Source organism: Sander vitreus, chromosome 21 (genome assembly GCF_031162955.1).
Source record: "Sander vitreus isolate 19-12246 chromosome 21, sanVit1, whole genome shotgun sequence".
In the NCBI taxonomy this organism is placed as follows: domain Eukaryota; kingdom Metazoa; phylum Chordata; class Actinopteri; order Perciformes; family Percidae; genus Sander; species Sander vitreus.
In genome coordinates, this window is record NC_135875.1 from 17,767,268 (window position 1) to 17,782,174 (window position 14,907).

Here is a 14,907-nt window from a genome sequence, read left to right on the forward strand (position 1 = left end):
TAAGGTTAGGGTAAGGGGCTAGCGAATGCATTATGTCAATGACATTGAGGTCCCCACAAAGATAGTGCCACAAACGTGTGTGTGAGAACTAGACACCAGAGCAGTGTGTTAAATAATGACAGTGGCAAGATGGATGCATCATAATCTCACGTTTGGCTACCTCTCAGCTTGGCGGATTTGAAACCGTCACCCAGCCAGACTACAAAGTCATGTTCTACAAACCTCTCTGTCTTTTTGTGTGTGTGTCTCTCTCTCTGTCTATCTGAGAACTAAGAAGTCTGGCTGATGTTTTGGAGCGAGTGGGGCTGGAGATGAAAGCCAAAATGGAGACGAGAGAAAAGCTTTTGAAAGAGGGAGTTTAGCTCTGCTGCCATTGCTATCTTCGCCTCTATGAATTCACATCGCTTCAGATGTAAACACAAACAAACACCAGCTGTCCACACGCATGCAATCGGCAGACATAAACACATACTACGGTGGCCGACAGGGGCAAACGTCCTGCAACTTAAGGAAACACACGCAAATAGACAAGAAAATTAAGAAAACTTCATTAATTTGACAACAAATGTGCAGCATTCAGCAAACGTGCTGCAAATGCACACAACACAACCAAATACCTAAATGCACTGCAAATATGAAACGATGCAAAAACAAAAGCACACAAACCCAGAAAACAAATGCAACAAAAAAAACGCAGCATCCAGATTACACAACGGGAGTTCTCCAGACCTCTTAATTAATGAATATTTTCTTAATTTGCTTGTGTTTTGTCTATTTGTGTGTGTTTTCTTAAGTTGCAGGGCGTTTGCCCCTGTCGGCCACCGTAATTCTTCACGCCAAAGCATGACATTGTTTTCTGGGTCACTGGATGCTGTGGACACAACACAGTTTCACAGATGGCCCACCATCAGTACACCTGTCTCACTTCATGTGTAAACATTGTTATATTAGCTCTCTGCTGTAGGGCAGTTGGGGATTGCCACTGGTAAATTGGTTTTACTTTAATTAAAGATGTATTTTCTGTAAACAAAGGAGATGACACTTGAAAAGATTTCCCGCCTATTTTGGGCTCTACAACTAATTTCATTGAAAGATACCAGACTAAATCTCATCAAATCAATGCTCTAAAGCACAAATTGTATTACTTTACAAAACAGAAAATGTAGAATATCTTTTTATTTATTTTAAAGGTACCCTGCGTTGTTTTTGACCACTAGGAGCAATGTCTTTATTAGTGGGTCCTTGTTTCGATTGTATGAAATGCGAGGACCAGGCCCCAAGGAAGTGTGCCAGGCTTTGAAGCCAAGTTGATATAGTAGCCAAACTGGAATTACAACTTCAGCTATAATTTCATCTGGCTAATTTTATATGTGGAACGCTGTATCCAGGTTTTATTATACATGCATGGCGTCGAGGATGCACGCGGGCGACGCAATTCACGCTATTCTGCTGATTGACTGTTGGTGGTAGTAATGCGCCAACAAACATAGCAATGTGCCAACAAAATCAGTGAAGAAGAAGACTGCTAGCAAGCAAACATGGGAGATGTCAGATCGTAACCACCGAACGACAAACGGCATACTGTGCGGACGTCGACACACAGACGGTTATTCAAATGTATAAGTTTAACCTAATAAGTAACGAGATGTAACCCTTACCCTGTCTTTTAACATTTTAATCCTAACCATAACCTTAACCCTTCATAGCTAATGTTAGCTAGCTGCTTACTTAAGTGTTGCCACTTGCTTAGTATGCCAGCTTTGTTCGCTGACTTGTTTGGTGGGTACGATCTAGAATTTACCATCAAACATAGATGATTTCATATATTTTAAAGGATGCAAATTTGTTTTGGTGAGAAACACTGAACTTAAAGAGACCTTGTTTTTTTTGTTGTTTTTTTTGTCCACAGGGCACCTTTAACTTTTAAAAATTACAATCCCCTTTCACATTCTTTTACATATGGATACACCTATGGCTATTAAATGCAGTCCATATTACTTTAGGCTATTATTATCTGGAAAAGGAAGTATTTGAGCTTGAACCTCAATCAACAGCAGATAGAATTTCAACTTGGAGAAATATTTTTAATCACTTTCAGTGATAAAACACATTTTCACATCGGTAGGCTCAAAAGAGACTTGTGTGGCTTGTGTGTTGTTGGTGAATGCTAACATAACAATTTTTTGTTAGACATTATGAGGTTCTCACATTTGGCTATCAAGTAGATAATTAGATATGGACCGAAAAGCCCAGTATCATGTTTCATCTTTTTAGAAAGACAAATGAAAGATAAAATAAAAGGTTCAGCTGGGGCTATAGGGAGCAGAAGTTAGCTTAAAAAGGGCCAGTAAACACCATGTAAAATGTTCTGTAGAAGTCGTAAGAGGCTGCAAGTCTAAGTAGAGGGCACGGGGAAAGGCAGAGGACACTGCGCACTGTGTGGAGGTGGGCAGGGGAGCAGAACGGACAGAGTGACATTGGGTGCGTTTGTAACCTGGCACCTCCACCCTGTTCTCTCTACAGGTGGAGGCTCCGGCTCTGCACCAGACTAGCTGCAGCTAGCAGCAGGAACACACACACACACACACACACACACATACTGCACATACAAAGCTTCTGGCAGACATTAGATGAAGAGAGTGAGAATATGAGTCAGACTGAGAAAAAGTTAGGGAGGAAGGAAACAATAGCAGTACATAATGACAGAGTGTGCAGTAAAAGTTAACCAAATAAATGGGAAAACATTGTTAACTGAAATCCATTAGCTGATGTTTCAAAGGTGATTTTGTTTTCTAAAAAGTGACTAAAAACATAAGAGTACTAGGATTACATTGATAGTAAAGAACACAGGCTTTTACGTGTTAATTAAAGGGTGTGTTGGAGATGATTTGGAAGACAAGAACAAATAAAAAAGCGCCAAGATTTAACGAGAGAACGATGCATCATGTCCGAAATGACTCGGAAAATGAGCAGCTTCGTTTCTTAAAGGTGCTCTAAGCAATGCGACACGTTTTTTAGGCTACAACTTTTTTTGTCACATACAGCAAACATCTCCTCACTATGCGCTAGCTGCCTGTCCCGTGAACACACTGTAAAAAAAAAAAAACGGCCTCTGTAGCCCAGTCCCTCCAGAAAAACACGATTATGCGATCGCATAATTCAATGCATAATCAGCCAAAGTCCGCATATTTATGCGGGGGCCGCATTCTTTCAGATACGCCGCACTTTCGCCGCATAAATTGCAGATTTCCACGTAAAATATTTAGCAGAAAGTTGAAAAATGTTGCGTTTACTTTACATAAGAGCCGCCATTTTCTCCTGTTGCCATGGGAACGTTATGAAGTGACGTTATGAAGTGACGTTAATAACACAAAACAACCAAATGGTGGTGGGTAATACATCTGATTTCATATACTGCTTTATTAAAAAAAAATATTTTTTCAGGGCTCTGCCTCGACGCATATCGACGCATATGCAGGATGCAAAAAACGAAAAAATTGCTGTTGCACTAGTCTGGACATCTTTCCGTGCCAACGTTGCAATAAAGGTTTCCTAAATGCCATGTATATAAATGTGATGTCAGCTTACTAATTGATTGCGCGTTTTGCGTAGATTTGAACTTTTATATGTTTTATTCCACTTTGTTTAAACGGCGAAGTGGAGAGGCCTCGTTCACCTGTTTGGAGCTGGCTGGAGAATGTGACGCTCGTATAGGCCTTGCTGGATACACCGTGACTCTGTTTGTGGATCTACTGATCGCTGTGGTTTACTTTTTTTCCGTGTCATTGGATTACTGCAAAATACGGCTCTTTTTCTTAACGTGTCTTAACGTTTTATGGTGTGACAGCGCTTGGTTTCTGCGTTTGGAGAGGCATCTCAACGGACTGGAGGTCCAACACTGATTGTTCACCGTTACATTTTAGTTGAATTTAAGTGTCGGGGCATTACGCCACCGTCTGTCTATTGCGTTCTAAGACAGCCGTGCCGCGATTGGATTTCATAAGGGCAAATTGTTAAATTGTTACAATGTAATTTAAAATCTGCTTTAAAAATAAACATATATGTTTATTTAGCATGTTTGTTTTGTTCATATGTGCTTGTGCTGTGTTCCCCAAGTGGTAGGCCAGGTCTCAGGTGCTACATTGAGTTGTTTTTTTTGCCCCCCTTGGCTCGAATGTCAAACTCCGCCTATGTCGAAAAGCTGCAAACCCCGCGATGAAGCCATGATTAGACCGCAGTTTTTGCAAGTTCCCGCAATTTCATCGCATAAAGTTGCATAAATATCCTGCATATTCCATCGCATTTTTTAAGAAAACATGCCGCATAATCAAGGATTTTTGCCCGCAACAATCACAAACAAACTGCGCCAACCTGCACCACGAAACATAAACAGTGTTCCAGCCAATAAACGACAAGAAGGATTTGGGGGTGGGGGTTGGGAGGGTCAGTGCGCGGAAGGGAGGGGACGGGATGAGGAGGAGGGAGGGGCGAGCTAGCCTCCGTTTTGTTGACAATACTTCGAACGTCAACAAGAAGTGACGTCACCCAACATCGCTTAGAGCACCTTTAATGATGCCACATAAATTACTCAGCCTGTCTCGAGCTCTGTGTTTTTTTTCCTCTTACCTCTACCTGTCACTCGCCATCATTCGTAATCATTTTATCCAACCAGTTAATTATTTGAACTGTCTGCCTCGCAGTCCGCCATTGGATGGTTTGAAAAGCCGCAATGCATTTTGGGGCGGTTAAATGTCCAGTAAGCTCACTTCTCATACTCTTTTCTAATTCTTGCTAATGTAGTATGTTTTCAGACTTAGACCAAAAAATCACTTAAAGGTGCAGTAGGTAAGCCTTATAAAACTAACTTTCTGTCATATTTGCTGAAACTGACCCTATGTTCCAGTAGAACTAACTGAAGCTGGTAATAAAAAAATAAAAATCCGGCTCCTCTGGCACCACCTACGTAGTGCGATTTGCAAAAATCCACCACTCCCTGTTCAGATGCACCAATTAGGGCCAGGGGGGGCATCTTACTGCGTGTCAATCAATGCTCATGCACACACATTCATTCTCCATTGTGGGGGGAGGGGCTTAGGAGACTGTTTTAGTTTTAGCAGAAAGGGGGGGAGGGACTGAGAAGTTGTCGATGTTCAAATTCTTTGGCTAAGTCCTGGATCTTCACAATCCCACCTACAGCACCTTTAATGCAGCTTAAGCATCATTCTGACTGGAAGGACAGCAGTCTTCGTGTTTAGTTTCATCAAATGCTGTTTTCACATATGAACTCTGGACTATATGTCCGAGGAATTAGGTCCCGACATAGTCCAGAGTTTCCTTTTACACATGAAGCACACAACCGGAGATTGTCCGTGTCAGATGCATTCTCACTTACTGGAAATACTCTGATTTAAACAAGGGGTGGCGCTGGGTAGAGCGTGCAGCAGACAGGTAATGACACAGAATACACTGCGTCACAGAGCCGATCATAATTTGGTCATAAACAACCGAGTGTCTTGTCATTCCTTGTATTTGTCTGATGATTTCGGCATCGGCCCTAACTGACAGAAGTTCCCGAATCTCGTTGTCTCTCCAGTTAGACATTTTTGTTGCCGTCTTCATGTAAGTCGTCCTCTTTCTTCACCCTCAGATGTTTGTTTTCTTCGGGTTTTGCACAAGCAGCATGAAACATCATCAACACGCCGACTTGCTTGCTGTGAATTCTCACACTTTGTGCTCAATCTGAAATTACCTAGACTTTGTACTAGGGAGCTGGCAGAGTAAAGACTGTTTGATGTTGAAACCGACTCGACTGAACAGACTGATTCAGACATTGGGTAGTGTCTAGATAATTCCAGGGTTGTAGTGCATGTGTAATAGGGCTACTACAGTCATTCACATTTACTGTGAAATCTACTCCAGTGGCACATAATGTAAAAGAAGCCATTAGAGCCTGCCACACAGCCGGTATGAATGGTCTTGTTTGTTTACAGTAATTATATCTACTGTATGTCTCAAATAATATGGCAGTGATTGACTGATGTTAAACAGTGTTGCAATTGCATCTTTTAGATCTGTGGTTTCAGCCCATGCCGGTGTCACCAACTCTTTCTCTCTCTCTCTCTCTGTCTGTGTGTCCATGACCGCAGTGAACCTGTGACAATGGCTGTGTGCCATTTCAGCCACTCTGTGGCTGAGATCCTGAGTTGGACACAAAGCTGGCTTTATCTCTGCTCTCACTGTTGTATCAGTGCTGCCTGGCTGGACGCATTAATACCGGACTTAGCAGGCACACAAACTTGTGTGTGTGTGTGTGTGTGTGTGTACGTGAATGTGTGACCATAAAGAGACCACTGACCACTGGGGGAAGTTACAGAGGCAGTGGCATGCTGTTTCTGTTCCCATATCATGTGGTGCTGTTGGGAAGAAAGTCATAAAAAACATGATGCATGGTCTGTGTGTGTATATGTGTGTGTGTGTGTGTGTTTGTGTGTGGACAACATGCGCATGCCAATATAACGTCACTGAGTCTCGTAGGTGTGTGTTTGTGAGTGTGTGTGTGTGTGTGTGGCTGTCTGAACTGGTCCAACTGGCCTTATAAAAACATCATGCATCAAAGTGTTCCTATCTGTTTCTTTCTTTCTTTTTCACTTCTCAACATCACCCCCCCTCCTCCGTCTTTGCAGACACCCCTCCACTCACGTGATATCTCTCATTCTCACTTTCTGTCTGTCGCTAACGCTTTCACTCCCTCACAGAGAACTTGGAATGTGGAGAAAAAGAGATTTTCATAAGACGCGGAGGAGAAACGAGCCATAAAACATGTTTACAGGTGAATTAGCAGGTTGTTACACTGCGGGACATCACAGACACGCAGATGTTCACACAGGAACAGTGAATGTGTTTGAGTTTGTGCCACAGAACTATTCCATTCAGCATTCATGTACAGAAAAGCCTTGAAGTGAATCATCAACTTCTCATCTGCTTGGTAAATTGACACACAGTCATATTTCCATGCTCCTCCCTTACATTCAGTTCCATTTTTGTGGTCCAGTATGAGCCTATCGCTGTCTGCTTTACTTCAAACATGATTTTCTATTACAATCCCATGCTGGTGTCTTGACTGTGAGGCGGCTCTGTGGTGACAGCAGGGGTTCGATTAGATTAGATGAAACATTAATGATTCCTGCGGGGAATCAGGCCTTTGCAGCAAGAAAGCGCCGACAGTATACATCAAAGAAAAATAGGACACAAAGAAGTAGACAGCCTAAGGGGTGTATGCAAACATTCAGCCAACAACTAGATATATAAATATATGAATAACAATGTGTAAATTAGCAGCTGTAGAATGAGTATGAGCAGACATTTCCCATTTCCCCCTTTAAATAGCTTTCATTATGGAAGATATTTGATGTTAACACTTATTTTTTAGTTTTATGGCTGCACCATTCCAATACATGGAAATATTCTATTGGTTGTGTGCATTATGTTAACACATTTTCTCAATCTTCAAGGATAAGTTAAACATTTTAAAATCGTTCTTGAGACAAAACTCACATGCCAAAGCTATTATGAGGCTTTAGCAGTCTGAGTTAGCAACATCATATTTCTGCCAAAGTTGTTAAAAGGTCAAAACCAATAATGTTTTAATCCATTTCTCAATACTTTCCAACTTCTGTACCCTGTCTGTGGCATGCGGCCTCCAGCCCATTTGTGCCTACTCATGTCATGTCATGCCTTTAAAAATGAGTCACAAAGATGTAGGTTCTTGTTTTAATCAGACAGGACAAGTAAACTTTTAGTTATCTAATGTAAGCAAGCTTGAAAACATAATACTGCATAGCTTTCTGATTTATCCACATACTATAAGATAGGTTCATACTGTCAAAATGAATTTAAGTTACCGAAATATAGTTATCCTAAAACTGACACTTTGATATTTGACTTAGTGACAAAATGCGTGCTGCAGACATAACGGTAGGCATACTGAGTGTCAGGATCTCTTCCTGCTGATGCCTCACATATTATTGACTGTAACCACTTGTTTCTTCTTAAAAGCTAAATGTTTCTGTTTGGCAGCTTATAAAAACATAGCAATAAAAAGTCAATGGAGAGCAATGAATTGATTTGTGCCCAGTGTGGGGGGGACTTAAATGCGCTCTGTCTCTATCTATCTACTAGATGTTGAGATATTTCAATGAGACCAACCTACTGCCATCCCTACTGTAGAGAAATGCTGCTAGCATGGCTAAAGATATCATATGATGCCAGCCTTATCCCTTCACACTGAACACTTCACACTGGAGGAACAGACTTGCTGTTTTATGTAACAAAGCACTTTGTACCCAAGTGGAAGAGTATTCTCAGCAATACAGTAGTCTTCTATCTAATGTTCAATATAGATGTGGTTTACATCTCAGAATTACCATGTCAGTGATTCACACAAAATGCCCTATATTTGCAGTGTCTTAACAGGTGATCATGTGAGCAGAAGTGAGTGCAGATGTGTTGACAAGTCAATCCACCTGAGACAAATGAGTCTGCACCCTGCGGGGAGGCACGCTGTGGTAACACACCAGGAAAGTCTTGCGATTTGGCACCGTGATTTATCCTTGTTGTGATGCGCTCCAGGCACAACTATGAGCTGCCGTGCAGTTTTAATCTCTGAATTTTTACAGCTGAATGGTGCTGCACAGAGATTTTAAGGGAAACTCCATTACATAACCCTCTTGTTGCAACAGATGATTTACAGCAGCGATATGTGTGTGAACATAACTCGTGTGCAGATAGGCGTCTGCGGGAAATGTAACGTAAGGTCTCTGATGCAGAATTGGATTCATCCTCCCTTGCCTGTCGCTGCGGCTGCAGAAATCGTTTTTCATATTAGACCTGCATGCTGGCAGCGTGCCTGACACCCTCTCTCGCCCTCTTTTCTCCCTCTTCTCCTCCTCTTTTCACCTCCTCTCTCCTCCTCTATGTTTCTCTCCTCTCTCACTTACTTGTCCTCTAACACTAAACACATTTCTCCTCCTCCCTATCCTCGCCTCTGATCAGCCTGAGTGGTGCAGTGATCTCAACTGTCTGCCCTGTCTGGCAAAAAAATAACAAAAAGAAATGTCCCAGTTTTATGATATAATTGCTGCCACTCATGTTCAGCCAACATGTTCGAGACTGTGTGTGAGAGTGTGTGTGTATTCAAATTCTCCTACTTTTAGTCAGTATGAGAGTCCAGGTGCAAGCTGCTGCACAGGAAGTGGTTCTTACAATGGTTTTGTTCAGAGAAGAAAACAGGAACATCCACACACACTGCCATACCAAACTCGTGAGTATCCGCAATGACGACATTCATCACGGGCATCCTTATCTGTAGGCTACCTGATGCTAATCTTGAACCTAAACACAAGTCATAACCCTAAACTAATGTGCTACTGTATGTAGCCTACTACTAGATGCAAATATGTCCTTGTTTAGATAGTAAATGTGAGACAGAGAGTACAACTAAAAAGTACACATTACATATTGAAAACAAAAATATAACAGTAAGCCAATTAGTAAAACGACAAAGATTAGATGGACATTATTGTAAAAGTAGGCTATGTTTAAAATTATTTTTTGTTTTATTTAAAAGACATCCCTGACAGACATGAGTTTGGTAGGAACACACACACACACTAATCCAGGCATGACGCAACCCTCTCAGCAACTGTATGTCATCATCAGCGAGACGTCCTCTGGGAGGGAGCCACCCTGTACAACATGCTGCCTAATGGACACACTGGACAGCAGACGGCTGTTCCAACGCTGTGTAAAGTGTTTCAGTACGTCTCAGTGTTTCTAATGTAGTATTGTGTCATTTAATAATTACAGTATTAGGACCTTTCTTCATTTGGAACTACATTTTCCTGTTTACAAGCTCAGTAACGCTACTGCTGCTACTTAAAAACTAGGGCTGTCAAAAATTAATCTGAGAACAAATAACGCGTTAAAAAAAAATAACGCAGATTAATCCATTTCATATTGACGTTTGACCCGGAGCCATTCTAGCCACCATTGGACTGTAAAATGAAGGAGGGAGACGAGAATGTTCTGCCTGGATTATTAATTGGAACATTTACTCCATTTACTTACAAAATCTTCTTCCTACCAACCCTGGCTACCGAAATCTGGTGCCACTGATATGTCTGCGCTTCTCTCTGATGCTCTGAAACACAAACACCGCTGCACATGACGCTAGTTAACACTATACTCGACAGCAGCTAACGTTAGCCTACCGCTAGCTAGCAGCTGGATTAAACACGGTTAAAATGCTGACAGCTAACGCTAAACGGTGTAAAGTTTGACTGTGTTTTACTGTAGAGGATTCAACACCGGGATGTAACAATCTGCAGCTGCCGTCGGAGAAACAACACAGATGGTGCGTTCAATGAAACTGGTAAACTACAGCCTCATGGTGCATTTGAAGTTATTGTAAATGTCCTTTTCCCATCTGATGTTTCAACAGCAATTTACTAGTGAAATTAGTTATTGTTATTGTTATACATTATTATTAAATCATTTCATTTTGACCATATGGTCTTAGCAATAAACAAGCCGTTCTTTAATGCCACCAACTGTTGTTTAGTACCCTTTTTTTTTCTTTTCTTTTTTTACTTTCTTAAAAAGTATCGGTTCAGGCACCGTTAATTATGTATGCGATTAATTTTGATTAATTAATCACAGAGTATGTAATTAATTCGATTACATTTTTTAATCGATTGACAGCCCTATTAAAAACATAAACATGCTAGCTCGTAAGCTAACCCCTAATGCTACCAGTGACCTGACTGTTCTTTTGACAAAAAAATAGCATTTTAAAAATTTAAAAATGTTTAAATGTTAAATGTTTAAAAACATTTTGGCCAATTGGGAGCGGCACAACAAGCTGTAAGCACAAGATAGACACATATCACCTTATATATTATGATGTTATAGTTGATGTATTAAACATCAACTATAACATCAAGCTGACACGTAGCAACATTAGCATTAATTTGGAGTCATGTTTCTGCCCAACTGGGGAATATAAATCTAATATTCACTCTTTTTTAGCTTGCTGTAACAACACAGTAAAACATGTATAAACATAGAATATATAGGGATATGTTAAAAGATATCAATACATTTTGACAGACATTTTGCAGCATTGAAAAGTGATTGGAAAAATGGCAATCGTGTTTAGGTGTTAATACTGCATTATTCTCAGAGGAGTTTACATGCAATGTTAATTTGACTTGTAGCTATCTGTGCTACTTATGCTGCCTTCAAATGGAACTCATGAGCTCATGGTTTCGACATGGGAAGTCGTGTACGCTTAGCGTTCAAGTGATTAAGTCGTGAGAACACCGCTGCTAGGCAACGGCAACATTAATGTTACTGTTGGTATCTAGAAGCCACCAAGGCTAACAATTTAGCAATCTAGCAAGTGGGTAAAGTAATTCAGGAAAAGCAAAGGCATAATGACAGAGGAAGAAGATGAGGTCATTAAGAATATCAACATTTTCATCTGACACTATACGACTAAAATTACAATATATTAACTTACCATCCACTAAAAAATTTACTTCCATGGCCTCCGCCATTCCTTAAAACATCAGCAAGCATGTCACAACTCGTTAACTCGTAGTATTCAGAAGATTTTTCACTTTCAAGTTTGTGAATACTACAACAGTTCATATGGACTCTTCTTGTGAACACGGTAAACATGACCCCATTTGAAGGCAGCGTTAAACCTGCAATAATTTGGCTACTTAGGGGTATTACCAACAGTTAGGTAACAACATTAGCTTTAATTTGGAGTTGTGCTTCTGGCCACCTGATAATATGTCTAATATTTATTTTTAGCTCTGTTTTGGTCTCCACCAATTCTTGAGAAAAAATGTGGCTTTTTATCTGCTAAATGTTACACTATGTTCAATAGGTAGTTGCTAACATTTTATGTTGTTTAGTGCTTGTAAGGTAAACTAATGATTTTAGGGTAAATAAACCCTTGGATTGGGGGGATTGTGGTGTCAAATCCATAGGTCAAGTCCCAAAAACTCTTGGGCTGGCCCCTAACCCTTTAAACACTTATTTTGAATCATTTCAGGTCAGGGAAGTAACATTGGTCCAAGTGTTTACATTTACTCTACTACAGTAACACTATTGTCTGGAGATACAAGAGAACCTTCTGTTGGTAATTAATGAAGCTCTTTTACCATCAATGACTGTGTGTATCCTTTCCTGTGTGACTAATACCCTGACAGGTGGTGCACACACACTTTACTGTTATTTGATCCATGTTTATCTACAGTAACAAATGCAGACACACGCATGCGCATGCACACACGCACACGCACACACACATGCGCACACACATACACACACACACACACACACACACACTCAAATAAGCAGCTGAGAAAGTAGGTATGTGACAATATATGTGTGTGTGTGTGTGTGTGTGTGTGTGTGTGTGTGTGTGTGTGTGTGTGTGTGTGTGTGTGTGTGTGGTGAAGAGTAGAGGTGACTGAGTTTTAAAACTGGAAGGAAAGAAAGAAAGAAAGAAAGAAAAATGTAAAATTTGAACAAACCTCCTTAATATTTCAGGTTGGTAGACACATTGAGGGATGAATGAAAGAATAGATGGGTTGATGGATGGATGGATGGAGGTCTGCCACTGCAGGACTGATGACGTCAGACCTGTAAACTAAGGACATAATCCTCTGTAGACCTGACCTGCTCCTTTAGTGTAAGAGCCTGACATCTAGTGGTCAGATGCTAGAACAACACACACCATTTTTATGTTTTGCTCTCCTTTTTTATACCAGGTTTATACACTTAAAAATGTACAAATGTATAATCCTGATTTGTTGTTCGCCTCTTTGTGTTAACTCACATAAGTGCAGTGGCCAAGACAAACTATACAGTTCCATGGAAACGCCAAGAAACATCAATGACAACACCTTTTCAAACTGTTAAAAAAAGACACGGAAATGAAAAAGAGGTCACAGATAAGGCTCATGAAATACACTCCTTATCTGTATGCACATGTAATTACAGTCTGTTGGTTGTTATTTTCACTGAGACTGATATATATGTATGGAGTGATTTTGTGCGTGGAATATAGGTCAGACATCATCTGCTCTGCTTGATATTATAAACTGGCTCCAGGCTTTATTGAATCTATGCTGGCTAGCTACTGTTATATGGGGCCAACTGCCACATTTCACAGTTGAACAAGCCGGTACACTGTGTGCTACCAAACACTGCAAGGGTTATGTTATTTTTAGACCAATAATTGACTGAGACTTAAGTATTTATATTTAGAGTGAGTGTGGCCATGACCTTTGAACTCAGCTTCTATCAGCATAACATGTATCTAACTACATGTATTATGTATTATGTATCTACCTACCTGCCCAGGGACTGCAGGCAAAAAATAGCAATTGTGCTACAACCTGGTGCAATGCATCTCTCCTTGTTTTGCTATAAGGTTAATGTTTAATTGTGCACGGTCCCTGTTTAAATAAAATTACATTACATACAGTACATTCTTATCAAGGGTTTCTAATGGCTAAAATAAAGGAGAAAAAAGACCAAAACAGAGCTACACGGAGAGTAGACTTGTTTCTCACAGTGCCCAGTTTCCAGATAAGCATGCGTGAAGAATGAAACATGAGTACAGATGGTACAGTACAAGCTGCAGGTCTGCTTTCCAAGCTGCAGGTCTGCTGTCCACTGTCAGTTCTTTGAAATGAAGGCTGAAGACTTTTGATGCTGATGTTTGATGCTGCCTTTTAAAAAAAAAAAAAGTAATTGTTAATTTCTTACACTGAACTGTAAACCTTATTGTTTTTATTTTATTTTGTCTTATTCTGTTTTAGCTGTTTTTATACTCTCTCTATTTTATGTAAAGCGCTTTGAATTGCCTTGTTGCTGTTATGTGTTAAAATAAAGCTGCCTTGCCTTGCCTTCCCTTAGTTATCACTTCAGTTATATTCTAATACCCTAGTTAAGATTGTTTCCAGTGAAAGTTAAAGGCTGTGATCCTTGTTTAATGTAGGCCACACGGTGTGGCTGAAGCCTCTTGTTTACTTTAATGCCTTGGCATTTAGTCCAACATTGGCTGTGTGCTGGCTGTTTGTGCTGCCTGCAGGATCCTTTGCTATTGGATACACTACACTTATACACAACTGGAAGTCTAGTAGTGAAATCTTAGTTTTCCCTTTCTGCAGCACACTGCCACAGCTACTGCTCAACAGCCAATCATATTGTAACATATTACATCATAATAAACCTGCACCCTCTGATACCCGCAATCACAGTCTTTTTTTCTGCACCTACACCGGTTATCTGAGCCTATCTACCTCATCCTATCCAGTTATACACTCACCAGAGGTCCCCCAATCTCGTTCATATACAGACATCATTTTATTATTCAACCAAGGCTGAAAGTCTCCATACTATATTCTGGAGTTGAACTAAGCTGAACTATGACTCTTTTATTAAAGTGGCTATATGTAACTTTCACTTTGTGTCGATTCTAGTGGCCGCTTTGGACAAAAGTGGTAGTGTTTTTCCCACACGTAAATGCTGTTGTAAAGGTCTTTTCTTTACGGTGCTGTATTTCCCACTGTATTACCGAGTAAGCGTTACGGGGAGGATATACAGTTGCGATGAATGTTTTGCATTCATTTACAAACAAAGAATAAGTTACATCGCTACATCGTTACAACCACATTGCGCATTGTTATTTTATGAATGAAATAGACATATAACATACCTGAGGGACAATTCGGGGTGGGTTTTGAATCAATTACAATCCCGTAATTGTCTCCATCTGTTGGTAACCCGATCGAGTGTGACTCGCGTTATCGCCTTTTGTCTTTCACT